This window comes from Podarcis liolepis (assembly GCF_965112155.1).
Source record: "Podarcis liolepis genome assembly, chromosome: 10".
NCBI lineage: Eukaryota > Metazoa > Chordata > Lepidosauria > Squamata > Lacertidae > Podarcis > Podarcis liolepis.
Window position 1 is genome coordinate 22629033 of NC_139562.1, and position 17169 is coordinate 22646201.

Below are 17169 nucleotides of genomic sequence, written 5' to 3' on the forward strand. Positions count from 1 at the left end.
GCCTCCTTGCAACCTCTCCTTTTTTTCCTTTTCCTTTTTTTTTTTTCCTGCTTGTGTATCTCACTGCCTGAAGGAGAGAGCCAGCCCATCTTGTTACTAAGGTTTCCTGGGTTTCTTCTCAGGCTTATTAAAGGGAGGCGCGTCTCCGCACAAACAGATCATTATTAAATTCCCTGCCACCCACCCCACCTCCGCGCTGCCACCGGCGCGGCGGGTAGGCGAGCGCAGTCTCGGTGGATCGGAGAAGAAATGACTGTAAAGTAGGAGGAAGACGAATAAGAAGAACAAAGCTAGTCCATTGATCTGTTCTCTCCCCCGCTCCCCAAAATAATAACCCTGGATTGTGGAAGCCCATTTCGTTCGCGGCAGCAAACCTGATGCAAATCATTAGGTTGGGCTCTCAGCATCTGGACTATGGGATGGAGGTGGGGGGGGGGAGGAATACAGGAAAGGCAGCAATTTGCTAGCACAGTCTTCCTCCGACCGCTCCCTTCCAGATGTTTTGGGCTACCACCCCCATCACTCTGGCTGAGTTGGCTGCGCGTGGTGGTCCAAAACATCTGGAGGAAACCAGGGTGGAGAAGGCTACCCCAAAAGGAGAAGAAAGCACCACTGAACTTATGGGTACTGTTCCTTTTCTTAATGCAGGGGGTAGTCAGTGCTACCCACATGTTTGGGACTACAGTGTACAGACCACACTGGCTAGGACTGATGGGAGTCCGCCACTGGAGGGTTCTGCACTGGCTGGCCCTGTCTTAATGGAGTCTGGCAAGCTGCACTTGGAGCTTCTTGGTGGATGCTTGCCTCCATTTAGAGTCAGCAACTGGAGGGCCATCAGCTAAGTTGAGACTCTATGATTCTGTGATTCCTGGAGAATCCAAAGGAAGGATATTCCACCCAGCCCAGTATTGTCTGCTCTGGGGGGTAACTGTGGTGCTCCAGGTATTGTTGGTCTACAATTCCCATCTTCCCTGACCATTGGTTGCACTGGTTGGGGTTATGGGACTAAGAGGACCACCAATTCCCCCTTCCTTTTAAAAATAATTTTGTATTAAGTTTTTTATTTATTAAGGAAAAAAAATATACATATAAAACATAGCTATTTCGAACATTAAAATACAGAGTTCTTTCGAACCCTTAGATCTCCTTCCCTCCCTCCATGGGTTCTGTCTTTAAGATTAAATTTAGTGCATCTTTTACCCTTCTCTAGTTATTAGATAACCATAATTACCATTAAAACAATTCCACATTATAAGTGTCTTTACATCCCTACCAAAGATTTTAACTGTTTACAGTGGTCTTTTAAGTAAATTACAAATTTACTCCAGTCTTCAGAAAATACTTGATCTTCCTGGTTTTGGATCTTCCCGTCAGTTTCACCATTTCCGCATACTCCATTTCCGCATACTCCATCGGTTTCATCTGCCATTCTTCTTTTGCTGGTATTTCTCCTTCCTTCCACCTCTGGGCTAGTAGCATTCTCGCTGCCGTTGTTGCACACATAAAAAGTCTTTTTTCTTCTCTTGGAAACTCTTCACCTACAATACCTAGTAAAAAGGCTTCTGGTTTTTTAAGAAATGTATTTTTAAACATTTTCTTAAGTTCATTATATATCATTTCCCAGAAAGCCTTTACCAATGTACATGTCCACCACATGTGGCAAGAGGTGCCCTCTTTCTCTTTACATTTCCAACACAGTTTAGAACTTGTTTTGTACATTTTAGCAATTTTACTCTGTGTTAGATACCAACGATACATCATTTTCATATAATTTTCTTTCAACGAACAGCATCTAGTAAATTTAATTTCCTCTTTCCATAACTTTTCCCAGGATGAAATTTGGATATTATATCCAAAGTCTCTAGCCCAATGTATTCCTGGTCTGCTCTGATCAGCAGTGCCCCTAAGGCGTGTCCAGCAGAGATATTTCCCATTCCCTGTTTCCTAGAACTTTCAACTAGAGATGCAAGGGATTGCGATTAGGACCTTCTGTAGACAAAACACATGTTGCATGCCAGGGTGAAGAAGCCATGGTGTTTCAGAAGTTTTTGGACTCCCAATTCCCATCGGCCTCAGCCAGCATAGCCTATAGTTATGGATGGTGGGAGTTGTAGTCCAGCAAAATCTGGAGGGCCACAGGTTCCCCACCCTTGCTGCATATTGAGCAATGGTCCCTCCCCATGGTGATGCCCGATTCCTTTCATTGCCAGTTTAACAGTGAAAGAGACATGTGGCTGGAAGAACAGCTGCAACAATGAGACTTACCAGAAGATTTCCTTGTGGTTTTGAAGAGCACTACCCCTCTTCTATCTCACATTTGCACCCTTCTCCCAAGGAGCTCTGAGTGGTACCTGTAGGCCATAGTAGGGTTAGTCCAATATTTTTTTCACAATGACTCTGTAAGGCTAGTTAAGCTGAAAGAGTGTGAATGGCTGATGGTCCATCATGGCTTTGCCAAGCCAAGTCCAATGTTCTATCACAGCATGCCCTCTTAGGGAGGGGACATGAGCTGCTGGCCTTGGGTCTCATGGCTTTATATGGTAATGAAAGGGTGGTCTCACCTCCAGTGACCACTACCTGGAAACACTGTTGTTTCTCAAGCTGGGCTAAGATGTGGAGGATGTGCAGTGGTGAAGAAAAAGTACTAGCATCTAACAGAGTCTATTTGGCCTTCCAGATGTTGCTGAATTATAACTGCCATCATGCCTGGTCATTGGCCATGCTGGATGGGTTGATGCAAGCTGGAGCCCAATAACATCTAGAGGGCTCCAGGTTAATCAGCCCTGCTTTAGATATTCATCTACCACACCAAAATCCCTTCAGCCTATGTCCTTCTTTCATCATTATTTTGTATGCATCTAAAGCCTAATGGCCAGAAATATATATGTGGGCTGTTCACCTGTATGCATGGAATGAGTAGTGTCCAATGAGTACATACGGCCATGGATTTGAGTACAGTAAATGCATGTCTCACTGCACAATTCTACAAATCCCTAATTGGAAGTAAGTCCAGTTGAGCTCTATGGATCTGGCTTCCCATTAAGTGGTAAAGGATTGCAGCCTGACAGCTGTAATTACTTGGGAGTAAGTCCCAACTGAAATCAATGGAACTTGCTTCTGAGTAAATAATGTTGAATTAAACTGCATGTCTCATGGACTTTCACTGAGTTTCTTGTTAGATAATGCTAACATCCTAAGCAAACATATCCTGAAAGTAAGACCCACTTAACTTGCTCTTGAGTAAATATGCTTATATATCAGAATGTGTCAGTGCATTTATGATTTCAGCCTTGAAAGCAACTACTGTCAAAATGATTGTGTCCTCCTAAGGGAACCTGGTTGTGATTGTAGCATTAGTTTTAAGAGACGCTTTTCACCTCCTTCGTTTATTTATTTTTTCTGCCTTTTGCACCAAAATGACCTTCATTGTATTTTCCCTCCTTCCCCCTCCACCATTTTTTCCCCTTTGAAATAAAAAGAGTTCAGTGCCATCTAGTGGGGGAGGGGGTTGGGAATCCAAAAGCAGCCGCCTTTTTTTCTGGGATCAGTGGTAGGCAGGCAACGTGGAACAATGGCTTTTGCCTTCCCCTTTTTGTGGCTTCTGGGAAGTAAGAGCTAATTCACACAAGACAGACGGATCTCAAACCGTTTACCTAGGAATCTGCCTTTGAGTTAGATGACCATCTAGCTCAGAAATGTTTGCCTTCTCCAACCCAGTGCTCTCCAAATGTTAGACTCATAGAAGTGTAGAGTTGGAAGGGACCCTGCAAGGCAGGAATATGCAGCTGTCCCATAGAAGGATTGAACCTGCAATCTTGGCGTTATCAGCACCATGTTCTAACTGACTGAGCTATTCAGGACATGTTGCTGGATGGCAGTCTGACAATTGACCATACTGGCTAAAGCCTCATGGGACTTGAAGTCCAAGAACATCTGGAGGGCCACCAGTTCTCCATTCCTGGTCACCAAGGACCGTTGTGGCTGTAGCACAAAGTAAATTCACTTTTATTTGGCTGACCTTTATGTTTTTGAGGATGCTGACTGCTGTTTGGGAGCACATCCACCCACACATTCCTCTCTAGGAGCCCTATTTACCTCCAGCCCTGTGAGTCTTGGCATAACTGGGGGAAAGAGGAGAGAAACACCAGCTGTGATTTATTGACTGGCTTTCAGCCTGGAGATTGCTATTTAAAGAGCCCTGCTGTGGGTTAGCAAGCAGCTGCCAATGGTCTGCCCCAAAGAAGATGCTACTGCTTTTGGAATCACTACTTTGGTGTTGCCACAAAAGTGCAAGTGCCACTCTCTTACGTTTATTTACAGGACAGCCTCTCCTGGTACACCCCGCAGAGGACCTTAAGGTCCATGAATAATCATAGTTTAGAGGTCCTGGGCCCTAAGTCAGTCAGATTATCCTCCAGGGCCTTCTTAGTGATGGCTCCAACCTGGTGGAATGCTCTGTCCCATGAGACCAGGGCCCTGCAGGATTTAACTTCCTTCCTCAGGGCCTGTAAGACAGAGCTATTCCGCCTGGCTTTCAATTTGAACTTAGCCTGATCTTTTATTCCCCTTTCTTCCCTCCCCCTCCCCTTTTTATGAAGATTACCTGCTCTGGGGTCCCACAGCTAATTCTCCCCTGGTCTCCTTGCTGGCCCAAATAGGACTAATTTAGCCAGCTAGCCCTGGTGATCATCTAATGTTTATTGGATAGATTTCCCCCCTGAATTGATTTTTGAATTCTGAATTTATTGTTATTCACGTTTTATACTGTATTTTATGCTGTTTTTTGTTGCATCAATTGGTGTTTTAAATTTGGTGTTAACTGCCCTGAGCCCGGTTTTCTGAACTTGAAAGGGTGGGGTATAAATAAAAATGTATATTATTATTATTATTATTATTATTATTATTATTATTATTATTATTATTTTATTTATTATTATTTGCTGTGTTGCTAGTGTGGGATATTCTTTGCTGTGGATGGGCAATGATTCATGACACTCAGGGCAAAAGCCAAGATGGGGATGAAAAAGGTGGGAGTCCATTGGCACAAAGCGAGGGGTCATTTGTATGAGAAACAGAGAGGGAGTCAACTGCCCCAGATAAGAGATGAGTTGGTAACCAATGCTAAAGACCATTTGTTCATTTCATTTGGTTGGATACAATTTTCTCTGCCCAGGTTAAACTGGAAATCTTAACAGTTGTCCTTCATAAACACTTGTTTATGAAGAGGATGGCAATTTGTTTATGTTGTGTATTGGATTTGCCATTATGGATTCTGCATTTTCTGTCTGTCTCTCTGTCTCTGTGTGTATGTAATTGTATTTCTTTGTGCTCCACCCTAGGACTGAAATATTCAATGAAGAGTGGGTTATAAATAGAAATAAAACAGAAAAATGAACATAGTGCCAAGCATAGAGTCCTAAACTCCTAGAAAGGGAAACTTAAAAGGAAAGGCAGAACACCCTCTCACTGTGTTGTAACATATTTGAATGGAGCAGGTTGTGGTAGTCACAGGGGAAGGTATCACAGACAAAAGCTATGGCAAGTTTGGAAGGGAAGAGGCAGCACAGTGGGGTAAAAGATGGGATCTTGCCCAAAGGGAAAACTCAGGGATCAGCAGGTACTGTTAAGAAAGGAACCCTCTTAAAAGTTTTGACCAGCTGAAAGCTATAAGATACATTAAAGGCAGTCGGAAACTCCCCCTGAATAATGCATAACTCCAGTCATAATTCATGGTGTATGAATATTTGCTAGCTCTATGCAGTCTCTGAGGTTGTGTGCATGAATGGGCTCTCTTGCCTTCCTTCTTTTCCTCTCTGCCTTATTTCCTAGCAGGACTATGTTTTGCAGGACCCTTCTCTAAACGCATTAGAACAGGCATAGGCAAACCCCAGCCCTCCAGATGTTTGGGACTACAATTCCCATCATCCCTGACCGCTGGTCCTGTTAGCTAGGGATGATGGGAATTGTAGTCCCAAACATCTGGAGGGCCGGAGTTTGCCTATGTCTGCATTAGAAGAATCCTGCTGGTTCAAGCGCCCCTGCCAATCCAGTCCAGCATCCTGTTTCTCACCTTGGCCAACCAGACGCCTCTAGGAAGCCCACAAGCAAGGTGTGAGAATAATAGCCTCTTCCACTGCCTCTGATCTTGGGAGTAGCATAGAGCCATTGTGACCAGTAGCTTGGGATGGAAGGAGGCTGTGATCCAGTATACCTGAAGGAGCGTCTCCACCTCCATCGTTCTACCCGGACACTGAGGTCCAGCACCGAGGGCCTTCTGGCGGTTCCCTCACTGCGAGAAGCCAAGTTACAGGGAACCAGGCAGAGGGCCTTCTCAGTAGTGGAACGCCCTCCCACCAGATGTCAAAGAGAACAACAACTACCAGACTTTTAGAAGACATCTGAAGGCAGCCCTGTTTAGGGAAGCTTTTAATGTTTGATGTATCATAGTATTTTAATACTCTTTTGGAAGCCGCCCAGAGTGGCTGGGGAAACCCAGCCAGATGGGCGGGGTATAAATAATAAATTATTATTATTATATTATTATTATTTCCATCCCGTCCTGTGTTTGCTGCTTCCATGCCCCTGCAGTTCATATTCCACTAATACCATCTGCTGTGGCTGAGCCTAACGATGTAATTATAGCAGTGTTTCCCAAACGTTTTTGGGCAACGGCACACCTGTTTACTGAAGAAAAATCTCGCGGCACACCACCATTAAAGCCCCGCCCCGTGACGTCAGCGCGCAGCGTCACGCCGGGAGGGACGCACAAAAGTGAAAGTTTTTTCCCTCGGCAGCTCCTCTCAGCTGCGCTCAATCCGCCTCGGAGCGCAGGAGCGATGCCTCTCTCTGGCTCTCCCTCCGCGCAGGCTGAGGGAGGGAGGGAGGGGCGCGTGTGACCCGTCTCTGCTGGGAGACCAAACCCAGCGAGGCAGAGTCGCGCGGAGGCGCCCAGGCAGCGCTGCCGGCTGCGAGGAGGAGCGCCAGGCAGCAGCAGGAGGCGCGGCCTCTCCTCGCCGCCGCCGCCCCGCCTCTCGCCGCCCGACTCGCCCGCCTCCCTCCAGGCATCTCGCGGCACACCAGCCGATGTCTCACGGCACACTCGTGTGCCACGGAACACCGGTTGGGAAACACTGAATTTCAATGAATGGGGAAACATAAAAGCAATGCAGAAAATAACACAACGATTTACATAGCATTTATGGACTAAAGGAGACATGGTAGCAAATGCCACTCGTATACACTTGCATGGTTTCCGTTCCTGACCTCTAATGAAAGTGCAGCAATTTCAATTTCTGACTGAATTCTCTAGCATTCCTACTAGCAGCCGGTGAATTTCCCTAACTGCCTTTTTAAGCTATTAAAGTTGGCGACCCTCAAACATTCTGTGGCAGCAAATTCTATATGCACTGTGTGAAGAACTACTTCCTTGTCTGGCATCTCCTATCACTTAGCTCCATTGGACGATCCTGGATTCTAGAATGACCCCTGGCTGGGTCATCTCAGTGGTGCTCCGCCCCCTCGGAACACTCCAGAGACATTTCAGTGGGAGTGTTCCCATTGATCAATGTGAGCTGCAACCCACAGACTCATTGAGAAATAGACCTGGAGCTTAATCCTGCCTCTCTCGAGAATGAATGCCTCATCTCCACAATGCCAGCCCCAGCTGGTGACTTGCTTTGCTGTGAACGGCTGGCATCCAATGAAATACAAGGCAGCAGTTATTTTTAGTCGACATTTGTGAATGTTAGGAAATTGCTATAGGAGGTCTGGAGTTGAGAGAAGGAAAACAAGAAAGAAAGAAAAATCCCACAGACCCAATGAGGAGCGTTTCTCCAAAGTTCTTTATATTTGCAGGAGGACAGAGAAGGAAAACCTCATTCTTTTGTATCTTTGCGGGCAGCTAGTCCCAGCTGAGGAGCTTTACTCAATAGCACGAAAATATCTATAAGAACAGCTGATGCCGAGGATGAAAAAAAAATCTATTTATAAAAAGCCTACTGCATCCATCTACAAGTTTTGAATTTTTCTCCTCCCCATGTTCCTTAGGAGTGGATCATTTGCATGAAAAATGCGCTCCGTGGTTCTTCAGAGTTCATCTGTGCCTGCAGCTTCTGCTTTCCCACCTGAAAACTTAATAGTTTTGTGAATATTGTAATGGGTTGCTGTAAAAATGATTAGATCACAAAGCACAGATTATAAATTGAGGCAGTGGCAAATGCACAGAAAGGAGAGAGGAATTCTCAAAGTGAAGAAGGCCTGTTTTCCCCACTGAATCTCTTAAGCCACAATGAAGAATGGAAGAAAAGGTATAGGAAGAAAAATACTTGAATATTTTCAGCAGCGTTGATGCTGCCCAAAATGGTTTCTTGTTGTAATTACCTAATGATGGAACTAAGGTCTTACACCCAAAGGCTGTGTGTTCCTTGAAGGTGGGTCACTGAGCTGCCATTGTGAGGACTACTCCATCAATCCTAGTCATAGGAACATAGGAACCAGCCTTATTCTGAGCCAGACTATCAATCCATCTAGCTCAGGTTTGTCTACACCAGGGGTAGTCAACCTTTTTATACCTACTGCCCACTAATGCATTTTTCTTGATGGTAAAATTTCCTTACTGCCCACTAGGGCTCGATGGAAGGAGGATTCAGCTTGTGCCATAGAACCCCCTACCGCCCAACTAGAATCCTGAAATGCCCACTACTGGGGGGCAAGGACCAGCTTGACAACCCCTGGTCTACACTGACTGGCAGCTGTTTTCCAGGGTTTCTGGCACAAGCTTTCCCCAGCAGTACCTAGAGACTGCTAGGGCTTGAACCTGGGACCTTCTCCATGCATACAAGGCAGATGCTTCAGCAAGGAGCCTCCATGTGCCTTTAGACCAGCAGTTCTCAACCTATGGGTCCCCAGATGTTGTTGGAATACAACTCCCATCATCCCTGAGCTCTGGCCTTGCTAGCTAGGGGTGATGGGAGTTGTAGTTCAACAACATATGGGGACACACAGGTTGAGAAAGGCTGCTTTAGACTATACTTTGGTACTAAGGCTGAACCACAATAAACATTGGGGATGAGGTTAGCATGGCAACATAGGGCCCCCCACAGAAAAGTCATTGCAATGTGTTCCCTGTCAATTTAGCATCCAAAACAGAGGGTGGGGGTGGGGGACACAGGTACTGAGCAAAGTCCTTTCCCTAAATCTGAAGTAAGTACAGGCAGATGTTTACAATTGATGCTCCTTGAGCTACACTAGCCTCAACCTTCTTGGTGCAAACCACTGCGATTTTATAACTTAGCTAGTGTGATGTTATGGGTAGAGGCAGAGGGCTTGGTGAGTATGTCTGTAGTTCCTTATCCTGGCATCTGAAGGTGTGATTGATAATTCAACTTAAAATGGGTGTTGAAGTTATTTAATCTACACCAGCAGTCCCAAAAAGATGCTTAGACTCCATACAGTACAGTACATTTCAAGCAGTCCAAAGTGTTTCACATACATTATAGCTTCCTTATATAAGCATACTATAGACCTGCCTCTGACTAATGATTTATTTTACTTCAAAGCTATTACAGGCCTGGATGACAAATGGGAGCAATTACTCCAAATGATACACCTTGGCTTAGCCCTGGGGTCCAAGCCCCCTCTCCATCTCTCCTGGCTTCCCAATCTTTTGCAAGCCTACACCAGTAATTTGACCAAAAGGATAGATGCACAAGTGTGGGGTAATTTATTCTCATCTTAGAAGCATGCTAGAACATACGTTGTGTAGGGCTTATTCAAGATAAATTTTATAAGTACAGAGTGACTTGGTCCCTATGGTCCCTTAGCGTATTTTTCCTACAACAAAGAACCCAATGCTTGCCCTCAGCAGGCTTTCCTGGCGGTGGTGTCACTACTCTGGCACAGGCCACTACTGTTTTGATTTCCCATAATGCCCTGAGTAACACTAAAGGTCAGCCATGTTCAAGACACAAACACTGTAAGGCCACCAGCTAAGGAGCAAAACCAAGTACAGTAGTACCTCGGGTTACATACGCTTCAGGTTACATACGCTTCAGGTTACATACCCTTCAGGTTACAGACTCCGCTAACCCAGAAATATTACCTCAGGTTAAGAACTTTGCTTCAAGATAAGAACAGAAATCGTGCTCCGGCGGCGAGGCGGCAGCAGGAGGCCCCACTAGCTAAAGTGGTGCTTCAGGTTAAGAACAGTTTCAGGTTAAGAACGGACCTCCGGAATGAATTAAGTACTTCACCCGAGTTACCTCTGTATCTGACTCTGAAGCTGATGCTGTTGAGCAGGGGCACAACTCTTAGGGCTGAAAGGTTGCTGACAACTAAGAATCTAAGAGAGAGGCACAGTCTCAAGTTCCCAGCAATCTTCCCGAAAACATAGGTTTTGAGGCTTCAGCCCCTCTGATACACACATGGACAGACGTCCAATAAGGACAATTGGAATCTGGTGGCCAGGAACCCTCTGAATCAGATCCTACAACAACAAAGCCATAGGGTCAGAGTTGGGCACCTTCCACAAACAGGAGGAGATGATCACAGCATAGCACAGCCAGAAGGCGCCTGGGGCAGACTTGCAGATCTCCCTACAAGAACTACACTGAACACAAAAATGCCACTTAACACTGCCAATGATTCACTCTCAGAGGCTGTTTGTGATTTTGAGAGACTGTTTGTTTTGGCTCTCTGTAGCCAAGGCCCTGAGGGTGAGGAGGAAAGAGGCCACTAGTCTATGAAGCTCAGCATTGTGTACAGGCCTGGGATGGACCTTGGAGTCTTATATTTCAGTGGCGTCCTGTGCATTGCCTAAATTTGGCACCCCTGCCCTGCCTCTCACACTCCATTCCAAGTCATAGATGTGGCACCCTTGTGTACAGTGACTAGCAGCAGTTCTCCACTATTTCAGACAGAATTTTTTCCCAGTCCTAGCTAGAGATTCCAGGGACTGAATTTGGGACCTTCTGCATGGAAGGTACATACTGTACCTAGGATAGTTGATTTCAAAATGTATACAGTATTCCAAGAGAAAATAAATTTAGAAACGTGTACTTGGAGAGACATGTTTTACTAGGAGCTGCCACCCCTGCTTGCTTTATTTTTCCTCTTCTCCCATGCCTGGCCAGACTCTTTACACCTTACTCATCCATTGCTGCTCGCTCCAAGCACCACCCACTTTTATAGGAGGGGGAGGCGTGGTTTTCTGAAGCACCTCCCCCACTTTGTTGAACCTCGATGCAGCCATGTTTAACAGGGGAGGGGGGTGCTTCACAAACTGGCAAAACACTCTGTGGAGCACCTCCACTGTCTTTGTTAAACATCTGACCTGAGCAGCCTGCCACTCTGTTGTTATGCTGGAGTTGGCATGACCGCCTATTGGCCATGCAAACTGCAGCATGACAACAGCCTTACATTTTTATGTATATAGGAAGAAATGCATACTTTATTATGGATAACTGCATATCTAAGTCCGAATTTTCATTTAAAATCCCAGATTAAGGTGGACTATTTCTATTCGGTCCCATTTCTGCATTAATCTGGGATTAAAAAAAAACATGAACATTGTTATGTACTGAGTTGAATAGGATTCAGAATGTAGCAGTCTGATTGGTCCTAGAACAATAGGATTCAGAATGTAGCAGTCTGATTGGTCCCAGAACAATAGGATTCAGAATGCAGCAGTATGATTGGTCCACAGGAGACACCCAATCCAGCTCCAGGTGGAAGTGAATCTGCCACCAGATTGGCCTACAGGTGAATCCCGGAATTAGCCAATCACGTGGGGCTCATTGTGTAAATAAGGTATATAAAGCAGACATTCTGGGGGAACTTCCATTCCTCCTCACCACTATGAGCTGAATAAAGAGCATGAAATCCACTCTCGACTCCGAGTATATTTCAAAAGTAAAGAAAGGTAGTTAAAAACACATTTTTAATTCATTTTTTAGTTGAGAACTGCATTGCAATGATCCAGGAAGTGCACGATCTAGTGGACAGCTAATTCGTACGTTAGTCCAGGAGACACAGATCAGGTTAATTCATATGAGGATTTCCACAGAGCCATTTTCTCAAACACAGAACTTCTATTGCTGAGTGATAGCTCCCCTCCAGTAGTGCAATAGCAGGTCTATATGAGCATTGCTTGCTTCCAATTTCCCTCAGTGACCCTTTTGATCCTCGTCTCACACAATGACTCAGTTAACGCATGAAGCTAAGCCAAACCATGGCTTAGCATGAAAGAGCAGGTATGCAGGTTCCCACAACAAAGATCACAGCCATAACCCTCCTCTCACAGTCCTGCCACTGCCATGCACCAGGACTAAGCTAGGGTTTGGCTCAGTGTTACGTCTCGCCCCTTACAATCCATGAGCTGTATCTAAGATTTGTTCTTGGCTTTGCTGATTGCAGTTTTTCTGGGGGAGGCAGACACAAGTCTGAGTTTGGATGTAACACTGTGCTAAGCCACAGGACCAGGTGAGGAGCACTGGCTTGGTCTTCACTCAAGGAAGGAACCTGCTCATTTGATATGGTTTAGCTTAGCAATATTTGCAAAACAGGCCACAGAGAAGCCTCCCGAAAAAATGGTGTAGCCTAGCTAGCATGAGAGAAGCGCCTTGACCATACTTGCAGATCCGCCCCCCCCCCCATAAATTCTAACAGCTCAACACAACATACCACTTAACACCTCTGATGACTCAGGGGGCTGCTACTAATTTTGAGAGACTATTATCTTCCCAGAGTGTTACCTATGGATTTCTGTTTTTGTTTTTTACACTTGGGCAAACACAGTTAGGCATAGATAGCTGCGTTTCTTCAGTCTGGAAGCCCATGATGAATGGGTGAGTTTCCAGGGGAGCTCTTAAAAGGGTAGTTGCTGCAAGAGTTTTATCAGCACAGTGCCAGATGTTTCCATTACGCCTTTTCTTTTCAGCATGCTCTGTCATTTAATTCCGTTTTGCAATAGTGCATGATGACTGAATCAATATGCTTTTGCCACTGATTTCTCCCACTCCTTAAAGAGAAAACAGCTTATAAAGGGAGAGGTGGAGGGATGTGTGTTGGGTACTAAGTTGCACTGCATGAACCTATGACTGCTTACTCAGATGTAAGTCCCACTGATTTCAATGGGGCTTACTCCCAGGTAACTGGTGTTAGGATTGCAGCTGAGCAAGTCAACTGCAATGAATCTCTGTTGTCCGGGGATCCCTTAAGTCCCAGACATCCACCCATGTATTGCAGCACTTTCAACTCAGTTTCCCATTCACAGCACTTTAGCTTCTGCATTATGTACACTACAATGCATAATGGGGTTTTGTGGGCCATCTAATGCTGTTTCGAAACCCCTGGAGAAATGTGTTCTGTGAGTTCCAAATTCCCTTTCTAGAATTAAGATGCAGATCTTCTCTAAAATGGTTTGTGAAGACTGATGATTCGAGTATCTTGTTGTGTGTGCCTATGATCACACAGCACATAAGAATACTGCAACATTGTTGTTGTGTGTATGCTGATCAAGCCCCACTCGCTGGATCATCACTTTGTCATAGTGAGTGGGCTTGCATGATCCTATGACCCCTGTGAGCTCTTCAATCTGAACAGGCTGAAAGCAAAGAGTAAGGTAACTTCCGTCAGAGAGCTTCAGTATGCTGATGAGAACGTAGTGTGTGCACGCTCAGAGGATGACCTCCAAACCATCCTAAATATCTTTGCAGAAGTGTACAAAAAGCTTGGCCTATCACTCAACATCCAAAAAACCAAAGTGCTGCACCAACAAGTACAAAATAACCCCTCTGAAGCGCCACAGATCCAACTCAATGGTGTAACGTTGGAAAATGTCGATCACTTCTCCTACCTAGGCAGTTATCTTTCCACAAGGGCCAACACTGATGCCGAAATCAAGCATCGCCTAAGCTCTGCGAGTGTGGCTTTCTCCCAATTGAAGCGCAGAGTGTTTGAGGACTGGGACATTCACTGGGAAACCAAAATGCTTGTTTACAAAGCTATTGTACTACCAACCTTGCTGTATGCTTGTGAAACATGGACCACGTATAAACGCCATCTCCAGCTCCTCGAAAGATTCCATCAACGGTGTCTCCGAAAAATTTTACACATCACTTGGGAAGACAGGTGAACTAATATCAGTGTACTGGAAGAAGGAAAGATCACCAGTGTCAAAGCAACGATTCTTCAACATCAACTTCGTTGGACTGGTCATGTTGTGCGGATGCCTGATTATTGTCTTCCAAAGCAACTACTCTATTCCGAACTTTAAAATGGAGAGCATAATGCTGGTGGTCAACAAAAGAGGTTTAAAGACTGTCTCAAGGCAAATCTAAAAAAAATGTAGTATAAACACTGACAACTGGGAAACACTGGCCTGTGAGCACTCCTGTTGGAGAACAGCCTTTACCAAAGGTGTCATGGGCTTTGAAGACACTCGAACTCAGGACACAAGGGAGAAACGTGCTAAGAGGAAGGCCCGCTTGGCAAATCCACACCATGATCAACTCCCACCCAGAAACCAATGCTCCCACTGTGGAAGGACTTGTGGATCCAGAACTGCCCTCCACAGTCACTTACGGACTCATTGTTAAAACTGTGTATATGGAAGACAATCTTACTCGGCTACGAGTGATTGCCAAAGAAGAAGGAGGAGGAGAAGGAGAAGGAGAAGGAGAAGGAGAAGCTGACCAAGCAGGCATTCTATCATGGGATATGCAGAGCCATGTTCATGATCTGGATGAATTTATAGGAGATGGCAACACTAATGCAAACATACATAGTTCTTTCCTTAGGTAAACTTTGCTGCTCATCAATCCCAAAGATTGCCAGACAGATAGGAGAGAGATCGGTGTGTGCTGCCCACAAATACACCCCCTCTCCCCCAAAACCCAGCCTTTATCAGCAATGGTAGTGGCCGGAACAGTAATTAATCTGTTTGTCCATAGTGGCATACAATAAATCAACAGTAGAGCAAGCAGCTCATGGGCCTTGGTTGCAGCATCAACAATCACTAGAAAGCCTTGTGATGATGCCAGGAATCCTTTTTTTTTCCTGGAAGCTGTCCAGAGTGGCTGGGGAAACCCAGATAGATGTGTACGGGGGGAGTATAAATACCATCATCATCATCATCATCATCATCATCATTGGTGGGGAATGTCTGTAGCTCAGAGGTCGAGCCCATGCTTTTCAATCAAAAGGTCCCAGTTTAAATTCCCAGCTTTTCAAATCAAGGTGGGAAGGACCCCATCTAATGCCTGGGAAGGGGGGTTAACTGTTAAACCACTCTGGGCATTGTAGTTCTGTGAGGACTAGAAATCTCCTGACAATGTCCAGCACCTTTTGCAAACTACAGTTCCCAGGGTTTTGGGGGGGAAACCAGGACAGTTTAATGTGGTATAATGCTGCTTAAAATGCATACACTATACGCTGTGGAGCCCATGCAAGAGAGAGAGACAGATTCCACAGGCAGTAACGCTCCACAGTCTCAGGCATTTAAGGTCCCCACGCTATGAATATATGGCAGAAGGTCATAAATGCAGATCCCCATACCAAAGTAACCTTAAACTATTGTTCTGGGAAGCAGCCATCCTTCAGTTCCCTGAGGGAAGTGGGAAAACAGAAGTGAGAGCAAATGGGGGCCCCAAACCATTTATGGCTTTATGAATTATACAAAGCCTCCTCCATTCTGCCGAGAAGTAAACAAGGCACCTTGCGCAAATGACGTGAGCTCTTTTGTTTACTGGTGTGGCTTTATGGGCCACACTTTGCCGGCACAGCGCCCACCCGCCTGCCGCCTTTGTGAGCCACTGTGCTACCTAATAAAAAGCAGCAAATAACGCTATCAACACATAATGCGCTTCAGTGAGAAGGCTCTTTTATTTTATTTCATCCCATGCTTCTATTGAAACAAACTTTCAGATTTGTTTGCAACTGTTTTGAAAATAAAAAGCAGGAGCACTTTTTCCACACTTTTCAGTCCCTGCCAGTTTTACTTTGCGGGTGGGGAGGTGAACATTAATAATAATAATAATAATAATAATAATAATAATAATAATAAAATTTATTTATACCCCGCCCTCCCTGGCCAGAGCCGGGCTCAGAGTGGCTAACACCAATAAAATTACAATAAAACATATTTACCAGTTTATTAAAATACGGGTTAAAATACAATTTAAAATGCAGCCTCATTTTAATTGTAGCACTCCCTGTGTGCATTCTTGCGGCATCAAAGCTAGAGGATTGTAACCCAGAATGAGAAGGTCCTGTATTCCTGAAATATTATATTTTGAATCAGAAAATTGGACTTGTTTTCAAAGTTACAGGAAGTTCTACGGCCTTTCCTGGAAAGACAGGCAGGCTGTGGCAATAAACATGGGGTGCTCTAGGAAAGGGATACAGACATAACTCTCAGCCGCAATGTCTCTCCCTCTCTGAGGAAGGACCCTGTAAAAATCTAAGGCTGCCCACCTATGGCTGTGCGGTACCTTGCACTGACCCACAAATTAATGTGAAGGAGCAAAGTAAGGATCTGAATAGCAGTAAAACTGTTTAGATTAAAAGGTATGGGGAAATTAAAAGGTCCTTCTCTGGCATCAAAATGATCAAGGCAGACACCCAGTGAGCTTCTTCAGGGAAAGCATTCCACAATAGTAGGGGCACTACTGATAGGGCCCTTTCCCTTTCCATCCATCCTAAGGAAGCAGCAGAACTAGAAAATAGCCTGTTGTGAAGATCTTGGTGTATAGAGAGGTATATGGCCCACTGAAGCCAATAGGGCTCACTCCCCACACGTGTATGATTTCTGCCATGCATTCAGAACCCCTTACATTCTTACAGGTAATGAATGATCAGTGGTACTATATTCTGAGGCTCCAATACTTTGGTCACCTCATGAGAAGAGAAGACTCCCTGGAAAAGACCCTGGTGTTGGGAAAGATGGAGGGCACAAGGAAAAGGGGACGACGAAGACAAGATGGTTGGGCAGTGTTCTCGAAGCTGCGAACAGTGGAAGACAGGAGTGCCTGGAGTGCTCTGGTCCATGGGGTCACGAAGAGTCGGACATGACTAAACAACTAAACAACAACTATATTCTGTGGCATTTCCTTCCTAGTAAGAGCTGCGGACAGAATTGCATCCTAACCACCTGATCCTGTGGGCATTATCCAG